This window comes from Rhinolophus ferrumequinum, chromosome X (assembly GCF_004115265.2).
Source record: "Rhinolophus ferrumequinum isolate MPI-CBG mRhiFer1 chromosome X, mRhiFer1_v1.p, whole genome shotgun sequence".
Lineage (NCBI taxonomy): Eukaryota > Metazoa > Chordata > Mammalia > Chiroptera > Rhinolophidae > Rhinolophus > Rhinolophus ferrumequinum.
Window position 1 is genome coordinate 74,004,608 of NC_046284.1, and position 20,687 is coordinate 74,025,294.

The following is a 20,687-nucleotide window of genomic DNA, read 5'->3' on the forward strand; positions in this document are numbered from 1 at the left end:
AGCCGCCCCTAGGTATTTTACTTTTTTGATGCAATTGTAAATGGGATTGTTTTCTTAATTTTTCTTTCTGATAGTTCATTATTAATGTATAAAAACACAACAGATATTTTAATATTAATTTTTTATACTGCTAATTTCCAATTTTCAGTTCCAATAGTTTTTCAGTGGAATCTTGAGGGTTCTTTACACATAATAACACGTCATCTGCAAATAATGAGTTTGACTTCACCCTTTGCAATTTGGATGTCTTATTGCTTTTTCTTACCTGATTGCTGTGGCTAGGACATCCAATATTATGTTGAATAAAAGGGTGAAAGTGACCATCTTTGTCTTGTTCCTGATCTTAAGGAGCATGCTTTTAGTTTTTCCCTGTTGGGTATGAGTTTAGCTGTGGGTTTATCATATATGGACTTTTATTATGTTGAGATATGTTTCCTCTACTCCCACTTTGATGAGAATATTAATCTTAAATGGATGGTCGATTTTGTCAAATCATTTTTTGGCATCTATTGATATGGTCATATGATATTTTTCATTACTATTTTTATTATTATTATTTTATATTAACTTCAGGTATACAGCATAGTGGTTAGATATTTATATAATTTAAGAAGTGATCCCTGTGAATTGTCTAGTACCTACCTGTCACTATACATTGTTATTACCATATTATTGACTATATTCCCTATGGTTTACTTTACATCCCCATGACTACTTTGTCACAACGAATTTGTACTTCTTAATCCTTTCCCCTTCTTTCACCCACACCCCAACCCCCCTCCCATCTGGCAACAATCAAAATGTTCTCTGCTCTATAAGTTTGTTTCTTTTTGTTTGTTTCTTTATTTCAATCTTTTAGATTTCACATAGGCGAAATCACAGTACACATGTCTTTCTGACATAGTACACTCAGCACCATGCCCTCCAGGTCCCTCTATACTTCTGCAGATGACAAGAAGATTCCCTTCCATGGCCAAGCAATATTTTATTGTATATATGCAGCACTTCTTTATCCATTCATCTATCAGTGGACAACCAGGCTGCTTCCACATCTTGGTCATTGTAAACAATGCTACAATGGACATATGGATGCATATGTCCCCTTAATGCAGTATTTTGGTTTCCATTGAATAAATACCCAGAAGTGGCATTACCGGGTCTTCCTACGTCACTTGAAATAGCCTTTGTTTTCAAGTCTATTTTGTCTGGTATAAGTATTGCTTCCCCAGATTTTTTTTTTTTTTTTTTTTTGGTTTCCATTTTCATGAAATATCTTTTTCCATCCTTTTAATTTCAGTCTGTGTGTCTTTCAATCTGAACTGAGTTTTTTTGTAGGTAGTACACATAAGGGTTTTTCTTTGTTTTTTATCCATTTTGACACTCTGTGTCTTTTGATTGGAGCTTTTAAACCATTTACATTTAAAGTAATCATTGATAGATATGTAGTTATTGCCATTTATATATACATATAAATACCATATATATATATATATATATATATATATATATATATATATATTTAAGATCATATTTTATATATATATTTAAGACCATATATAAAATATGGTCTTAAAGAAGTCCCTCTAAGACTCTTTGTAATACTGGTTTGGGGGTGATAAACTCCTTTAGTTTTATCTGCTTTGGGAAGCTCGTCATCTGCCCTTTGATTTTAAATGATAGCGTTGCTGGGTACAGTACTCTTGGTTGTAGGTCCTTAGTTTTCATCACTTTGACTATTTCATACCAATCCCATCTGGCATGCAAGTTTCTGTTGAGAAATCAGGGACAATCTTATGAGAGCTCCCTTATAAGTTACTAGTTGCCTTTCTCTTGATGTTTTTATGATTATCTCATTGTCTTTAACCTATGTCATTTTAGTTATAATGTGTCTTGGTGTGGGCCTGTATGGGTTCATCTTGTTTGGGACTCTCTGTACTTCCTGGGTTTGTATGTCTATGTCCTTTGCCAGGTCAAGAAAGTTTTCAGTCTTTATTTCTTCAAATAAGTTCTCAATCTCTTGCTTTTTCTCTCTTCTTCTTCTGGTACCATATGATGCAAATATTCTTATATTTGATGCTGACCCAGATATCTCTTAAACTGTCTTCATTTAAAAAGAAATGTTCCTTTTGTGTTCAATTGGGTGTTTTCTGCTTTGTCTTCCAAATTGACAATTTGATCCTCTGCTTCATCTAATCTGCTGCTAATCCTTTTTAGTGTGTTCTTCATTTCAGTTACTGTAGTCTTCATTTCAGACTGGTTCTTTTTAATGGTTTCTATATCCTTTTTTTTTCTCTATTGCTTACTAACTCTTTGTTGAATTTTTCACTGAGTTCACTTATTCTTTCCTTAAGTTCATTGTATATCCTTATAATCATTGTTTTGAACTCTTTATCTCATAGATTGCTTGCCTCCATTTCATTTTGTTCTTCTTTTCTGGAGTTTCCACCTGTTCTTTTGTTTGGGACATATTCTTTGTCTCTTAATTATGGCTGCCTCTCAGCGTTTGTATGTGTTAAGTGATCTGTGGCATTTCCCCGCTTTGGCAGAGTGACTTTATGGAGTATTTTTCCAGCAGGGCCAAGTGGCACAGTCTCAATGATCACATGATCTAGGTCTTCCAGGAGTGTCCCTTATGTAGGGTGTGTGTACCCTTTTATTGTAGTTAAGCCTTGATTATTGGCACATCAGTGAGTGGGATTGACTTTTAGGCTGACTAGAGTTAAGGATAGACCGTGACACCAGGATACAAACTACTGTGCAAGGTTGATCCCATGGAGAAGGATTCCTCCCAGTGGACTCTGGTACCTGCTGTGACCACCCTTTTGTTGTGCTGCTTGTGAGGTAATTAGGTAGCTCTCTGTTGTAGTCTGATGCCGGCCACTGGGTGTGTTGTATCTTGGGCCTCTGGAGAGAGGCTTTTGTGCATTCTATGGTCAGCTGCTGTTCATGACCAGCAAAGGGCTATCTGGTAGGACCTACAAAGTGATCTGTGGTTGGTCACTGTCTGTGTTGGACCCAGGACCTGTGAGAGCGGCCATGCTGCCAACAAAGGTTGGCTGCCACCAGAACAAGGCCTAGGGCAGTTCAGCAAATGGCATAACACACTCCAAGACCTTATGCCACTTGTCTATGGCTCCTTAGGCCAATCTACTGAATGAGTCTTGAGAGGTTCATGAATTGGTTGAAGTGGGATCTCAGGGAGTCGCCAGGGTTGGAAAAATTTTGCTCAATAAATTAATTCAGATTCAGATTTGGTAACAGTGCTGAAGCTGGAGCCACTCAGCAAAAGGCTCACTGCACACCAAGGCCAGCCACATGTCACCTGGGGCCAGCGAAACTTTCAGCGTTTTTTTTTTTTTTATTTGTTTGTTTGCTTTTTAATTTTTATTCTTATTATTGGGGATAATATAATATATTAGGAAACAGTGCAGTTCTCTAGGACCCTTCAGCTCTAAGTCAAGTCACAACTTTCTTTTTTTTTTTTTAATTAAAGTTTATTAGGGTGATAATTGTTAGTAAAGTTACATAGAGTTCAGGTGTACAATTCTGTATTACATCATCTATAAATCCCACTGTGAGTTCACCACCCAGAGTCAGTTCTCTTTCCATCACCATATATTTGATCCCCTTTACCCTCAACTATCACTCCCCTCCCCCCTTAACCACTGCACTATTGTCTGTGTCTATGAGTTTTTGTTTCTCATTTGTTTGTCTTGTTCTTTTGTTGTTTTTGGTTTATATACCACATATCAGTGAAATCATATGATTCTCTGCTATTTCTATCTGACTAATTTCGCTGAGCATTATAATCTCAAGATCCATCCATGTTGTCGCAATTGGTCCTATTTCATCTTTTCTTACCACCGAATAGTATTCCATTGTGTATATATACCACAACTTCTTTATCAATTCATCTATCGAAGGCCATTTTGGTTGTTTCCATGACTTGGAGACCATAAATAAAGCTGCAATGAACATTGGAGCACACGTGTCTTTATGTATAAATGGTTTCCCATTTTTTGGGTAGATACCCAAGACAGGGATTGCTGGGTCATATGGTAATTCTATTTGTAATTTTTTGAGGAAACTCCACACTGCTTTTCATAGAGGCTGCACCAGTCTGCATTCCCACCAACAGTGAATAAGGGTTCCTTTTTCTCCACAGCCTCTCCAACACTTGTGACTATTTGTCTTGTTGATGATAGCCATTCTAACTGGGGTGAGGGGATATCTCATTGTGGTTTTTATTTGTATTTCTCTGATGATTAGTGATGTTGAGCATTTTTTCATACGTCTATTTGCCATTTGTATGTCCTCTTTCGAGAAATGTCTCTTCAGGTCTTCTGCCCACTTTTCAATTTGGTTGTTCGTTTTTTTGTTGTTGAATTTCATGAGTTCCTTGCATATTTTGGATATCAGCCCCTTACCGGAGGCACTGTTTGCAAAAATCTCCCATTCAGGTAGTTGCCTCTTTATTTTGTAGATGGCTTCTTTTGCTGTGCAGAAGCTTTTAAGTTTCATATAGTCCCATTCATTTATTTTAGCTTTCACTTCCCTTACCTTTGGAGTCAAATTCATAAAATGCGCTTTGAACCCAAGGTCCATAAGTTTAGTACCTATGTTTTCTTCTATGCAGTTTATTGTGTCAGGTCTTATACTTAATTCTTTGATCCATTTTGAATTAATTTCAGTACATGGTGACAGATAGTAAGTAGTCCAGTTTCATTCTTTTGCACGTGGCTTTCCAATTCTCCCAGCACCACTTATTTAAGAGTAAGTCTTTTCTCCATTTTATGGTTTTGCTTCCTTGTCAAAAATTATCTGTCCATATATATACGGTTTTATTTCTGAGTTCTCAATTCTATTCCATTGGTCTATGTGTCTGTTTTTCTGCCAATGCCATGCTGTTTTGATTATTGTTGTCCTGTACTACAAGCTAAAGTCAGGGAATGTGACACCTCCAGCATTGTTCTTTTTTCTTAAGATTGCTTTTGTTATTCGGGGTCTTTTGTGGTTCCAAACAAATCTGATGATTTTTTTTCTCTGTTTCTTTAAAAAATACCGTTGGGATTTTGATGAGGATTGCATTAAATCTTTATATTGCTTTGGGTAATATGGCCATTTTAACTATGTTGATTCTTCCAATCCATGAGCACGGAATGCCTTTCCATTTCTTTGTGTCTTCTTCAATTTCTTTTCAGCCGCTATGGAAAACAGTATGGAGGTATCTCAAAAATCTGAAAATGGAACTACCTTATGATCCAGTAATTCCACTCCTAGGTATCTATCCGGAGAAATCCAAAACTTCAATTCAAAAATCTTTATGCACTCCTATGTTTATTGCAGCACTATACACAATAGCTAAGACATGGAAACAACCAAAATGCCCATCGGTAGATGACTGGATTAAGAAACTGTGGTACATTTATACAATGGAGTATTATGCAGCCATAAAGAAGAAAGAAATCTTACCATTTGCAACAACATGGATGGATCTAGAGAACATTATGTTAAGTGAAATAAGTCAGACAGAGAAAGATAAGTACCATATGATCTCACTTATCTGCGGATTCTAAAGAAAAGAATAAGTGAATGAACTAATCAGAAACAGTTTGGGAGACAATGAGGAAAAACTGAGGGTTGCTAGATGGGCGGGAGGGGTGGGGGGTGGGGGGGAGGGTGAGGGGATTGGAGGGCAGTCGGTGACCACAGGATGGCCACGGGGTTTCAAAATTAATCTGGGGAACGTAATTTGGTGGTTACCAGAGCGTAAGGGGGTTGGGGGTTGGGGGATGAGGGTGAGGGGGATCAAATGTATGGTGATGGAAGGGGAGCTGACTCTGGGTGGTGAACACACAGTGTGATTTATGGATGATGTGGTACAGAATTGCACACCTGAAATCTATGTAATTTTACTAACAATTGTCACCCCAATAAATTAAAAATAAATTAATAAAAAAAAAATGTCTTACAGTTTTCAGCATATAGGCCCTTCACATCCTTGGTTAAGTTTATTCCTAGGTATTTTATTCTTTTTGCTGCAATTGGAAAATGAATTTTTTTTTCTTTTTCTGAGATTTCATTGTTAACATATAAGAATGCAATGGATTTTTGTACATTGATTTTGTAGTCGGCAACTTTACTGTGTTCGTTTACTGTTTCTAATACCTTTTTGGTGAGTCTTGGGGTTTTCTATATATAGCATTATGTCATCTACAAAGAGTGACAATTTAACTTCTTCATTCCCAATTACAGTGCCTTTTATTTCTTCCTTTTGCCTGATTGCAGAGGCGAGGACTCCCAACATTATGTTGAAAAGCAGAGGTGATAGGGGACAGTTCTGTCGTGTTCGTGAACGTCGAGCAAAGGGCTTTAGTTTTTCACCATTAATTATGAGATTAGCTGAGGGTTTGTCATTTATGGCCTTTATTATGTTAAGATACTTTCCTTTTATACCTATTTTATTAAGTATTTTTATCATAAATGGATGTTGTATCTTGTCAAATGTTTTTCTGCATCAATTGATATAATCATATGATTTTTGTCCTTTATTTTGTTTATGTGATGTATCACATTGGTGAATTTGCATATGTTGAACCATCCTTGTGCCCCTGGGATGAACCCTACTTGCTCGTGATGAATAATCTTTTTAATGCATTGTTGCATTCAATTTGCTAGAACTTTGTTTAGGATTTTTGCATCTGTATTCATCAAAGATATTGGTCTGTAGTTGTCTCTTTTTGTGTTGTCCTTACCAGGTTTTGGTATCAGGGTAATGCTGGCCTCATAAAATGAGTTAGGGAGTACTGTCTCTTCTTCAATTTTTTGGAAGTGTTTGCGCAGGATTGGTATTAGATCCTCTTTAAAGGTTTGGTAGAATTCACTAGTGAAACCATCTGGTCCAGGACTTTTGCTTTTGGGAAGGTGTTGGATGACTGATTCAATTTTGTTACTGGTGATCGGTCTGTTTAGATTTTCCAGTTCTTCATGGCTCAGCCTAGAAAAGCTATGTTTCTAAGAACTTGTCCATTTCTTCTAGGTTATTGAATTTGGAGGCATATGGTCCTTCGTAGTATTCTGTGCTGATCCTTTGTGTTTCTGTGGCATCCATGATAACTTCCCCTTTTTCATTTCTGATTTTTTTTTTATTAGTGTCTTCTCTCTTTTTATCTTAGTGAGCCTAGCCAAGGCTTTGTTAATTTTGTTAATCTTTTCAAAGAACCAGATTTTGTCACACTAATTTTTTCTATTGTCTTTTTGCTCTCTATTTCATGTAGTTCTGCTCTGATTTTTTATATTTCCTTTCTTCTGCTGACTTTGGGTTTCTTTTGTTCTTCTTTTTCTAGTTGTTTAGGGTGTAACATGAGGTTATTTATTTGGGATTTTTCTTGTTGCTTGAGATAGGCTTGTAATGATATAAATCTCCCTCTTAAAACTGCTTTAGCTGCATCCCAAAAATTTTGGTAGGATATGTTTTCATCGTCATTTGTTTCTATGTATCTTTTGATCTCTCCTCTAATTTCTTCTTTGACCCAGTCGTTGTTTATAAGTATGTTGTTTAATCTCCATGCATTTGTGTTTTTCCCTGCTTTCTTTTTGCAGTTGATATCCAATTTCAAAGCCTTGTGATCAGAGAATATGCTTGGTGTGATTTCAATCTTCTTAAATTTGCTGAGACTGATTTTATGTCCCAATATATGGTCTGTCTTTGAGAATGTTCCATGTACACTACAAAAAAATGTGTACTTCTGACGTTTTAGGATGAATTGCTCTATAAATGTCAATTATGTCCTTTTCATCTAATGTGTCATTTAGGGCTGCTATTTCATTATTTATTTTCTGTTTGGATGATCTATCCATAGCTGTCAATGATGTATTTAGGTCCCCTAGTACAATTGTGTTTTGGTCAATTTCTCCCTTTAGTTCTGTTAGTAGTTGCTTGCTATATTTCGGAGGTCCCTGTTTGGGGGCATATATATTTATGACTGTTATGTCTTCTTGTTGTATAGTCCCCTTTACCATTATGAAATGTCCATCTTTGTCTCTTGTGACCATTTTCACCTTGAAGTCTGTTTTATCTGATATTAGTATAGCTACACCTGATTTTCTCTGGATACCATTTGCTTGGAATGTCAATTTCCACCCTTTCACTTTGAGTCTATTCTTGTCTTTGTAACTGAGATGCGTTTCTTGGAGACAGCATATGGTTAGGTTTAGTTTTCTGATCCAATATGCTACTCTGTGCCTTTTTATTGGTGAGTTCAGTCCATTTACATTTTAGATGATTATTGATATGTGAGGATTTCCTGTCATTCTCTCTTTAGTTTTCTGGTAAGGCTGTGTCTCCATTGTTTCTTTGCCTTTTTATTGTTGTCTATTATTTCTGTGTGGTGGTATTCTATGATGTTTCCCTTTGTTTCTTCTTTTATTACAATATATATTTCAGTTTTGGATTTTTTTTTGAGTGGTTACCCTTAAGTTTATGTAAAAGAAAGTTTCATATTTAGAGTATTGCATTTACGTCAGCATGCTTACTTTCTCCATTCCCATATTCCGGGTCAGGCCTTTACTCTCCCCCTTTTTATGTTTTGGTTGCCACAAATTGTCCCTGTTGATGGTAGTCGAATAGCCTCCTTTAGTATGTCTTTTAGTGCAGGTCGTGTATTAGAAAATTTCCTCAGCTTCTGTATATCTGGAAAAGTATTTATTCCTCCTTCATATCTAAAGTATATCTTTGCTGGGTATATTATTCTTCGCTCATAATTTCTCTCTTTCAATAGTTTGAATATTTGGTTCCTCTCCCTCCTCGCTTGTAGAGTTTCTGCTGAAAAATCTGATGATAATCGAATGGGCTTTCCTTTGTAGGTTACCGTCTTCTTTTCCATTGCTGCCTTGAGGATTCTTTCTCTGTCATTGATTTTTGACAGCTTCAATAAAATGTGCCTTGCAGAAGGACTGTTGGGGTTGAGGTAATTACGTGTGCTATTTTGTTTCTTGCATTGGAGGATCCAGTTCTTTTCCCAAGTTTGGGAAGTTCTCATCGACTATTTGTTTGCATATACTGTCTTTTCCCTTCTCTCTTTCTTTTCCTTCTGGTATGACCATTTTTCTTACATTTCTCTTTATGATGGAATCAGAAATTTCTTGTAGAGTCCTTTTATTTCTTTTGAGTCTCATGTCTCTTTCTTTTTTCATCCGTGTCATTTCCAGGTTTGTATCTTCTATGTCACTGATTCTTCTTCTGTCTGGTCTACTCTACTACCTAAACTGGCTATTTCATTCCTAATTTCTTCTATTGATTTCTTAATCTCCAGAAATTCTATTTGGTTCTTTTTAAAAATTTCTATCTGTTTGGTAAAATGTCTGTGTTGTTCTTTGATTGTCTTTCTGATTTCATTAATTTGTCCTTCTGTGTTTTCTTGCATCTCTTTGAGTTTTCTCAGAACTGCAATCTTGAATTCTCCGTGATTTAAGTCACATATTTCCATATCTTTAAGTTCGTTTTCTGGAGACTTTTCACTTTCTTTCTGAGATGTCTTGTTGCCTTGGTTATTTTTAACAATTAATGATTTATTATTTCTATTCCTAGACATCTACATGAATGGGTTCTGCAACAGGTTGATAGAAAGAGTTCTTTCTTTTTTTTTTCCAGTAAGTTTTGGTAGAATGTTTTATTTTCTCTCTGACTGCAGCCATTTTTTCTCTCTCACACTGTAGCATTATATAGTCTCTGCCCTATTCCAGCTTTTCACACAATGGCGGGATTCCCTGTAATGCAGGGTTCTCCTCTGTTATCAGTAAACCTGGGTTATAGGGCACCATGTCCCTGTAGGGATGCAGAGAACTTTTGAAGTTCCAAAGCTCTCCCTGCACCAGATTCAGAGCCCGTGTGTTTCACCAGTTCTTTTTACTCCACAGGCATCCGCCTAGATAGGTGGTGACAGGGGTGGGGTGAGTTGTGAGAATTGGCCCAGAGCATGGTGGCGACCACCACTACTGCTGGTCCTGATTCCACAGCTCTCTCCCCTTTGCTGGAACTAGTTGGTCTGCAAATCTGTGTCTGCAGACCACAGTTCTAAAGACTGCAAATATTCTGTCTTTTTTATCTGACACTGCTACTGTTCCGCTTCTAGCACTGGGCAGGTGGGGCGGGGCGAGCTCTTGGAGGGTAGGGAGGGGGCGGTAGTCTCAGTGCCTAAGGCTTCCCTTCTCTGCTTGGCAGTGAGGGCTTAAACCACCGTTTTCAGCCTTTTTACCTCAGTCTTTTCTCTGAGGTCTCTGCCGTAAGTGTGGGGTTCAGTCATTTTATATGCTGTCCCCTCAGCCCTCTTGGCCATCAACGGAGCCCTAGCAGTCTGAATTCTTCCCTCTCCCGCAGCTGTGCTAGTTCCAGGATGCAGCGAGCTCAGAGCACTGAAGTAAGTCTGCATCCTGTGCCTGCGCAGCTCCGGCTCTGCACTTCTCCTTTCCCTCCTCCCCTGCTCGCGCAATTTACCCACCCTTAGGTGAATTCAGTAGTGAGCCTCTTCGTCTTGCTTGTCTGCTGTGCAGGGAGTCCTTTGTGGATTTACAGTTTTTTAATTTGTTGTAAATTCCAGGGGAGATTTCCAGAGGCTCACCTCATGCCGCCATTTTGATGATGTCCCCCGTAATTTTCAATCTAATGGAGTGTGCAGCTCACTGGCCCTTGTGGAATCGAAGTGATGGTGTTGGTGTTATGAGCACTGTGTTCTAACCAAGGGAGGCAACTGGCCGTCCCCTTTTAGTGCTTTTAGCAAAGACTGCAGCATGGGCCAATGCTGGAAGTTTGTTGCTGAAAGAGCCTCTGAAGTTGGGTCCGTTGTGTGGTGTGAGATGTCTAGGAGTCATCAGGGTGGATCCAGTGGAGTTCACCTGGTTAATGCAGATTGGGATTTGTCTGTGGGGTGGGGACGATCAACACAAGAAAGATGGAACCTATTTCCTGAATGTGTAGGAGGAGGGTTCAACACTGGGACAATGGTGGCTCTCCTGCAAGCCCTTGCTCTGGAGTCACACAACTCAATTTCTCCCTGTATGTTTTTGGCACCTCTTGAGTGACTATCCTGCTGGAGCCCAGGGTGAGTGACTGGGAACAAGAGAGTCTGTGCACAGGTCCTTTAAGAGTATGACTCTGTTTCTTGTGACCTTCTGTCTCACCCAGTTGGACAGAATCCCTGCTGGTTGTCATAACCAGATGCCATGGGGTTTCCTTTTCCCTGCACTCATGCTGTGCTGGCGAGTCTGGTGTAGGGCTCATACACTTCACTCTTCAGGGGGGTCCTCTGCAACTAAGGTACCCCTCCCCCAAATCTCAACTGCCACATGTGGGTTGGGGAGCAGTCTGTTTTGTATCTCTGACCCTCTTACCAGTCTCGACATGACTTTATCTTTATATCCTTGTTTATAGGACTTCTGTTCACCTAGTCTTCAGATGGTGCTCCAGGTTAATTGTTGTATAATTTAGTTGTAATTTTAATGTTGTCATTGGATGAGGGGATCCACCCTGATGGGTGGGGGCAGTGTCGGGGTTGGTTGTGAGAGGTAGCTGTGAGTAATGGTGAAGACCACCAGCACAGCCCATCCTGCACCTTGGGCTCCCTCCCTTTAACCGGAACTAGTTGGGTGCAAATCCATGGCTGCAGTCCACAGTTCTCAGAACTGCAAATATTCTGTTCTTTTGATTTGACACTGATACTGGTTAGGTTTTAGCACTGGACACGTGGTTGTTGGGCGAGCTCTGGCAGGGTGGGAGGGGTCGGCTAGGCTCCATGCTTAAGCCTTCTGTCCTCAGTCTTTCCTTCGAGGTCACTTCCGTGAGTGTTGTTTTCAGCCATATTATAGGCTAATCCCTCAGGTGGGTCTTTGGGCCATAAGAGGAGCACTAGCATTCCAAATTCTTACCTATCCCATGGCTGAGGTAGTTCCAAAATGCAGGGAGCTCGAAGCTCTGAGCTATGTCTATGTCCTGGAGCCTGTGCCATGTGTCTCTGCACTTCCTTCTCCCCCACTCCCTCAATTTGCCCACCTTTAGATGATTTCAGTTGCTGGTCTCTTAGTCTTGCCTGTCTGTTGTGCAAAGAGTCCTTTGTAGAATTATAGGTGTTCACTTTGTTGTAAATTCCAAGGGAGATTTCAAGAGGCTCACCTCATGCAGCCATTTCTATCATGTTTCCCCAAACCAGTTTTAGTAATATATATTTTCCCAGATAACATGAACTTGAAATTCATTTGGGTTAACTTTTATTATTTATCTTAATTTATACAAGTGATTAATTTTAAGCCAATCAAAGAGAGCTCTTTATAAATTAACTTTGGCAATACCATCCAAAGTAGAAAAATAGCAAAATTTTAACATATATATAACATACAAATACATAAACAGATGCAACCCAAGACCTAATCTTTTATTTTAAAGTTCTAACTGTGACAGTAATGTAAAACTCACCAGTTTACAACTAACAGTTGGTATAAGTTAAGTCTATCTGGTAGGATGGCTAAGGCTTTTATTATTTGTGGACAAAACTTTCAGATTTATATTTGTTCTTGACAAACTATTCTAAGGAAGGTAGGGGCTACATTGTGGGTAATGGCACCTTTTCAGCAGATTGGTCCTTTATAAGGCCCCCTATTTTCCTTTTATTTCATTGGTTTCAGGTTATATGGATTGAATTAATTGGGCTTAGTCTCAGGTGACTGTGGTATGTGTTTACATTCCTGCCTGATTATTTACAGGAGGGTCTGGGTAATTGCTGAGGAAGGCTAAAAATTCCTATCAGACTTTGAATATCAGCTTTCATTCTGGCCAATTGATAATTATACAGTTGTAAAATCATTTTAAATAGTCTGTCATTTCAGCTGGAACAAACAGTAAATGTTTCTGGCAGTATCAAACAATTTTATGAACCAACAAGTGTGCAAAATTTATTACCCTCCCAAGATCAAGAGTCACTATCAAAATATTAATAGAAAAAGAAAAAAAGATAAAAGAAAAAGGAACTGTCAACAGGCATGTCCAAAGCTGGCAGAAAGCCAAGCCAAGCATTAAGAACACAACATAAGGCAAACAATAAGGCAATAATTATTCTGGGAGAGAAAAGATCAATAACTAACTGGTCTGGAGTTGAAAAGGGAGGGACAACATGAAGTTTTATTTCCCTCTATCATTGGGCTCAGGAGTTAATCCATTTATGAAAACATTTGTGGATCTTTCCTGGAATTAAGAAATTCTTTAACTGGCCCTTGTATCAGGTTCTGACAAAAGGTTAAAAGACACCAGAGGGTGCTTTCTGCAACCTAAAGAAGTTGCAGGTTAAATGTAAGTGTTTAATAGTCTCCTCAGAGTGGGAAATCAGTTCTGATGAAGGAGTACTAGAATGAGCACTCAAATAAAGGAGGATAGTAAGGAACAGTAGGAATTGTGTCAGTCTTGGAGTAATTTGCTTCTATTAGGTACTCTTTTCTTTAATTTTTCATTAGCCTATTACAACAAATATTTTTTTTCATTTATTTTGTTCTTTAGATTTCACATATAAGTAAGATATATGGTATATGTCCTTCTTTGTCTGACTTAATTCAATTATCATAATACCCTCTAGGTTCATCCATGTTGTTGTAAATAGTAAGATTTAATTTTATTATGGCTGAGTAATATTCCATTGTATATATGTACCACATCTTCTTTATCCAATCATCTATTGATAGGTACTTAGTAAATTAATAAACAAGTGTTGGTGAGGCTTCGGAGCAAAGGGAAACCTTGTTTATTGTTGGTGGGATTGCAAATTGGTACAGCCACTATGGAACAGTTTGTAGGTTCCTCAAAAAATTAAAAATGGAAATACCTTATGACCCAGCAATTCCACTACTGGATATTTATCCAAAGAAATCCAAAACACTAATTAGAAAAGATACATGTACCCCTATGTTCACTGCAGTATTGTTTAAAATAGCCAAGATATGAAAGCAACCTTTGTTCCATCAATAGATGATTAGATAAAGGAGATGTGGTACAACAAATATTTCATGAAAGTATTTTGAAATATTGAAAACTTTTGCAAATTTCTGCATGCCAAATAATATAAGTATCCTATCCTGTTTATTTTATTTGAAAGCTGTTGCTTTCAAGTGTACTTTTTTTAAAAAAATTAATTAAAATATACTTGGCATACAATATTATATTAGTTACAGGTATATAACGTGGTGATTTAACATTTATATACATTTCAATGTTGGGAGAGTGTTAGACTGAGAATCTAAGTGTACTGTTATGCAATGGAATACTATTCTGACATAAGAAAAGATGAAATAGTACTATTTGCAATAACACGGATAGATCTTGAGATTTTTATGCTGAGCGAAATAAGTCAGACAGAAAAAGTTGAGAACCATATGATTTCACTGATATGTGGTGCATAAAACTGAAAACAACAAAGGAACAAGACAAACAAATGAAGAAACAAAAAATCATAGGCACAGACAATAGTTTAGTGGTTACCAGAGAGTAAGGGGGGAGGGGGGTTTTAGATGAGGGTAAAGGGGATCAAATATATAGTGATGGAAAGAGAACTGACTCTGGGTAGTGAACACACAACGTGATATATAGACGATGTATTGCAGAATTGTATACCTGAAATCTATGTAACTTTACTAATAATTGTCACCCCAATAACCTTTAATTTAAAAAAAAAATTGCTACATACCAAAAAAAAAATTATAATAATAAAAATCTTATATATCAGGAACATTCCTCGTAATGACCACCAGGGGCCACTGTAACTTTAAATCATCTTTAGTATTGTTTGTCAACTGGGACAAAATTTTATAAAAGGAAGGACTGTATTTCTTAAACATAGAACCAGCTGAAATTCCCAAAAGAGAAATTTCTCAAGAAATTTTAGAAATTAAAAGTCTCATGTTAAAGACAAATAACATTGAGAGCTGGCACAGCTGGACAAAAGACAAAAGATGATAGTCACAAGCCCTGTGCTTCTAACCAACTGGCTACAAAGAGATGACAGTCTCAATCCCCAAGTTTTTGCCTATGCTTCTGAAAAATTGAGTACATCTGCTTGGAATCCCAATCTATTTGATTAGATGCCAAATACATGCCAGTATATGCACTTTCTAGATGGCAGAAACCAGAGAAAATATTCTCATCAAAAAGCCAAATTCTTTTGTTTTTTAAATTAAAGATTACTGGGGTGACAATTGTTAGTAAAGTTACATAGATTTCAGGTGTACAATTCTGTAATACATCACCTATATATCACATTGTGTTCACCACCCAGAATCAGTTCTCTTTCCATCACCATATATTTGATCCCCTTTTTGACCCTCATGTACCACCTCCCTCTCCCCTTACCTTCTGGTAACCAGTAAACTATTGTCTGTGTCTATGAGTTTTTGTTTCATTTGTTTGTCTTGTTCTTTTGTTATATACCACATATCAGTGAAATCATATGGTTCTTGACGTTTTCTGTCTGACTTATTTTACTTAGCATAATAATCTCAAGAAAACAATTGCATTTTGAAATTAAAAACACAATGTGATTTATAGTAGTAACAAAAATGAATATTTAAGAGTAAATCTAAGAAAATATATATAAGATTAATTTGCAAAAAGCTACAAACCTCTGATGAAAGAAATATAGATATAAATTAATGGAGAGCTATTCCATTTTATGTTTTAGGAAAGTCAATATTGTTAAGATTAGTTATTCCCAGCCTGTTCTATAAATTGAGTGTAATCCCAACAAAAATTCCAGCAAGATAATTTGTAGATATCAAGAAACTGATTACAAAAATTACATGGAGAGGTCAAATCACCTACACAATACTATGTCCACATAGTATAATGTTTGTGGACTACAGTATTTGATTTGGAAAATAACCATAAATCTTTCTCAATCATAGATCAATGCAAACAGACTAGAGGGTTTGTATCAAGTCAAAATAAATTGTTATAACTTTAGGATTATAGATGCAATTTTAAAGAAGTGTCTAAGAAAATATCTCTTAAATTTTTATATATTGAATAAACACAAAAGGAAATGAGAAATGCCTCAGAACCTGTCATTAAAAAGATTTAACTGAACACAAGAGAAATAGTAAAGAAATAAATGAGAGACAAAAAAGTTATGACGTACAGAAAAGAGTAACAAAATAGAAGAAGTAAGTCCTGCATTGTTAGTAATTACTTTACATGTAAATGGATTAGCATCTAAAATTAAAAGACATAGGTTGGTAAAATGGATAAAAATCCATGATGCAACTATATAGAGCCTACAAGAAATTACTTTAAATCTAATAATTCAACTAGTTGAAAGCAAAAGGATGGACAAATATATTCCATGTAAATAGTAATGAAAAGGAATTTGAATGCTTATACTAACATAAGATAGACTTTGATGGCATCATAAAAATGTTTTTTATGAAAAACCATTTACAACAAAATGAAATTTACAACAAATGGAACAACTATAATTCCACAAAGGACTCCCCGTGAAACATACAGGCAAGACTAAGAGGTGCACAACTGAAATTATCTAAAGGTGGGCAAATTGGGGAAGCAGGGGAGTGTGGACATGAGGGCCACACGGGCACAGGAGCAGAATGGAGTTCAGACCCCTGCATTCCGGAGCTACTGCAGTTGCTGGAGAGGGAAGAATTTGGACGACTAGTGCTCCGCTTATGGCCCACAATCCTGCCTGAGTGATCAGCATATAACGCAGCTGAATCCAACGCTCACAGCAGAGACCTCAGAGCAAAGACTGAGGGAAGAAGGATGAAAATGGCAGCATAGGACGGAAGGCATAGTCAAGGAACCTAGCTGCCCCTTTCCACCCTCAAAAGCTCACCCCACACCTACCTTCCCAGTGATAGAAGAAGAAAGGTAGCAATGTCAGATTAGAAGAACAGAATATTTGTAGTTCTGAGAACTGCAGCCCTCAGTCACGGACTCCCAGGCCAACTAGTTCTAGCAAAGGGGAGGGAGCCTTGGGTGCAGGATGGGCTGTGCTGGTGGTCGCCAACATTGCTCTGGGCCACCTCTCCAACCCACCCCGCCCTTGTCCCCACTTATATGGGTGGATCCCCATAGGAGTAAACAGAGCTGCTGAAACACACAGCCTCTGAAACTGGTGCAGGAAGAGCTTTGGAACTTCAAAAGCTCTCCACATCCCCACACGGAGGTGGTGTCCTGTGATGCAAGCAACCTGTTTTCAGAGGAGAAAGCAGCCTCCCAGGGAATACCCCCATTGTGTGAGAAACCGGAACAATGCAGAGAAAACATAACACTACAGAGTGAGAGAAAATTAAAGGCCGCAGTCAGAGAGAAAAAAAAAAAAAAACATTCTACCAACACCTACGAAAAAACAAAAGAAAGACCTGCTCCTATCAACCTGTTGCAGAACCCACTACTGTAGATGCCTAAGAATAGAGATAATAATTCATTAATTGTCACAAATAATCAAAGTATTAAGGCAGCTCAGAAAGAAAGTGAAAAGTCTCCAGAAAATGAACTTAAACACATGGAAATCTGTGACTTAAATGACAAAGATTTCAAGATTTCAGGTCTGAAAAAACTCAATGAGATGCAAGAAAACACACACAGGCAGTTTAATGAACTCAGAAACACAATCAAAGAACAAAATGAACATTTAACCAAAGAGATTAAAATTTTAGCAAAGAACAAAATAGAATTTCTGAAAATTAAGAACTCAATAAAAGAAATGAAGAGTGAAATAGCAAGCTTAGGTGCTCTGTTTCCCCGAAAATAAGACCTAGCCAGACAATCAGCTCTAATGCATCTTTTGGAGGAAAAATTAATATAAGACCCGATATTATATTATGTTATGTTATATTATGTTATAGACCCAGTCTTATACTAAAATTAGAATAGGTCTTATGCTAATTTTTGCTCCTAAAGATGCGTTAGAGCTGATTGTCCGGCTAGGTCTTATTTTCAGGGAAACACGGTAATAGAGTTGACCTAATGGAGGAAAGAATCAGTGACATCAAAGATAGAACTCTAGAAATGACACAGATGGAAGAAGAGAGAGACTTGAGAGTTTAAAGAAGGCAAAGAACTCTATGAGAACTTTCTGACTCCATCAGAAAGAGCAATATAAGAAAAATGGGCATACCAAAAGGAGAAGAAAAGGAGAAGGGAACAGAGAGTATATTCAAACAAATATTTGATGAAAACTTCGCTAACTTGTAGAAAGAACTGGATTTTAGAATCCAATAATCAAATAGAACACCTAATTACCACAACCCCAACAGGCCTTTTCCAAGGCAAATTGTATTGAAACTATCAGAAATTTACGACAAAGAAAGAATCCTCAAGACAGCCAGGGAAAAGAAGACGGTAACCTACAAAAGAAAGCCCAGTAAATGATCGTCAGAATTTTCATCAGAAACTCACCAAACCAGGAGGGAGTGGAATCAAAAATAAAAACTAATGAAAGAGAGAAATTATGAGCAAAGAATAATATACCAAGCAAAGATATCCTTTAGATATGAAGAAGGAATAAAGACCTTTCCAGACATACAGAAGCTGAGGGAATTTTCTAACACACTACTTGCACTACAAGAAATAATGAAGGAGGCTATTGGACCTCAAACAAAAAAGCAAAATAATACAAAATCATGAGTAGTATTATAAACAGACAGAAGCAGGGAATGGCAGCCCCTACATCAAATAGGACACTATACACTTAAACATAAAATACAGGGTGAAAGAAAAAAAGAAGAAAAAAACAACACCTGAAAAAAGAGGAAAAAGACAACTTGCTACTGCAGCGCAGAAATCAACTCATGGCATAAATAGGGAAAATTCAGTACAACAAAAACATAAAAGAGGAGAGATTAAGGTCTGAACTGGCACAAGGGAATGGAGAAAGTAAGCATACTTAAGAAAATAGAATAGTCTAAATATGAAACTTTTGTTTTACGTAAACTTAGTGGTAACCAGTCAAAAAAGTCCAGAACTGAAATATATAACATAAAAAAGGAAGAAGTAAAGGGAAAAATCATAGCATACTACAACACTGAAGTAGTAGATAGCAACAAAAAGGCAAAGAAACAATGAAGACACCATCCTACCAGAAAACCAGAGATACAATGATAGAAAATTCTCATATATCAATAATCACCCTAAGTGTAAATGGACTGATCTCACCAATAAAAAGGCACAGAGTAGCAGATTGGATGAAAAACTAAAATCCCACAATATGCTGACTCCAGGAGACACATCTCAACTTCAAGAACAAATGCAGACTCAAAGTGAAAAGGGTGGAAACTGATACTCCAAGCAAATGATATTCAGAGAAAAGCAGGTGTAGTCAAAATGATATCAGATGAAACAGACTTCAGGATAGAAAAGGTAACAAGAGACAAAAATGGAAATTCATAATGATAAAGGGGACTATTTAATAAGAAGATATAACAGTCATCAATATTTATGCCCCCAATCAGGATGCAACAAAATATACCAAAATAATGCTAACAACTAAAGGGAGAATTAGACCAAATCACAATTATAGTAGGGAACCTAAATACATTATTGACAGCTATGGATAGATCCTCCAAACAGAAAATAAAGAAAGAAATATCAGCCCTGAATGACACATTAGATGAAATGGACATCATTGACATTTATAGAGCACTTCATCCTAGAACACCAGGGTATACATTCTTTTCTAGTGTACATTTAACATTTTCAAGGATAGACCATATATTGGGACATAAAATCAGCCTCAGCAAATTTAAGAAGACTGAAATCATCTCAAGCATATTCTCAGGTCAGAAAGCATTGAAATTGGATATCAACAGCAAAAAGAAAACAGGAAAAACCACACATGTGGAGATTAAACAACATACTTTTATTTATTTATTTTAAAAATACTTTTGAAGAATGACTGGGTCAAAGACAATATAAGAGGAGAGATAAAAAAAAAAAAGTACATAGAAACAAATGACAATGAAAATAAATCCTACCAAAATTTTTGGAATGCAGCGAAAGCAGTTTTAAGAGGGAAATTTGTATCATTATAGGCCTATCTCAAGAAAGAAGAAAAATCCCATTAAAAATCCTCAAGTTACAACTTAAAAAAGTAGAAAAAGAAGAACAAATGAAACCTAAATTCAACAGAAGAAAAAAAATAATAAAAATCAGAGCAGAACTAAATGAAGAGAAAACAAAATGACAATAGAAAAAACTTAATGTGACAAAGAGCTGATTCTTCAAAAAAATTAATAAAATTGACAAACCGTTAGCCAGATTCACTAAGATAAACATAGAAAAGGCACAAATAAACAAAATCAGAAATGAAAAAGGGAAAGATACTACAGATGCCACAGAAATACAAAGGATCATCCAAGAATACAATGAAGGAGTATATGCAACCAAATTCAATAATCTAGAAAAAAATGGACGTGTTCTTAGAAACATATAGTTGTCCTTGGCTGAATAATAAAGAATTGGAAAATCTAAATATACCGATCACCAGTAAGGAAATTAAATCAGTCATCCAAAACATTCACAAAAGCAAAAGTCTGGGAACAGATGGCGTCACTAGTGAATTCCACCAAATATTCAAAGAGAATCTAACACCTGTCCTACTGAAACTCTTCCAAAACATTGACGAAGAGACAATACTCCCTAA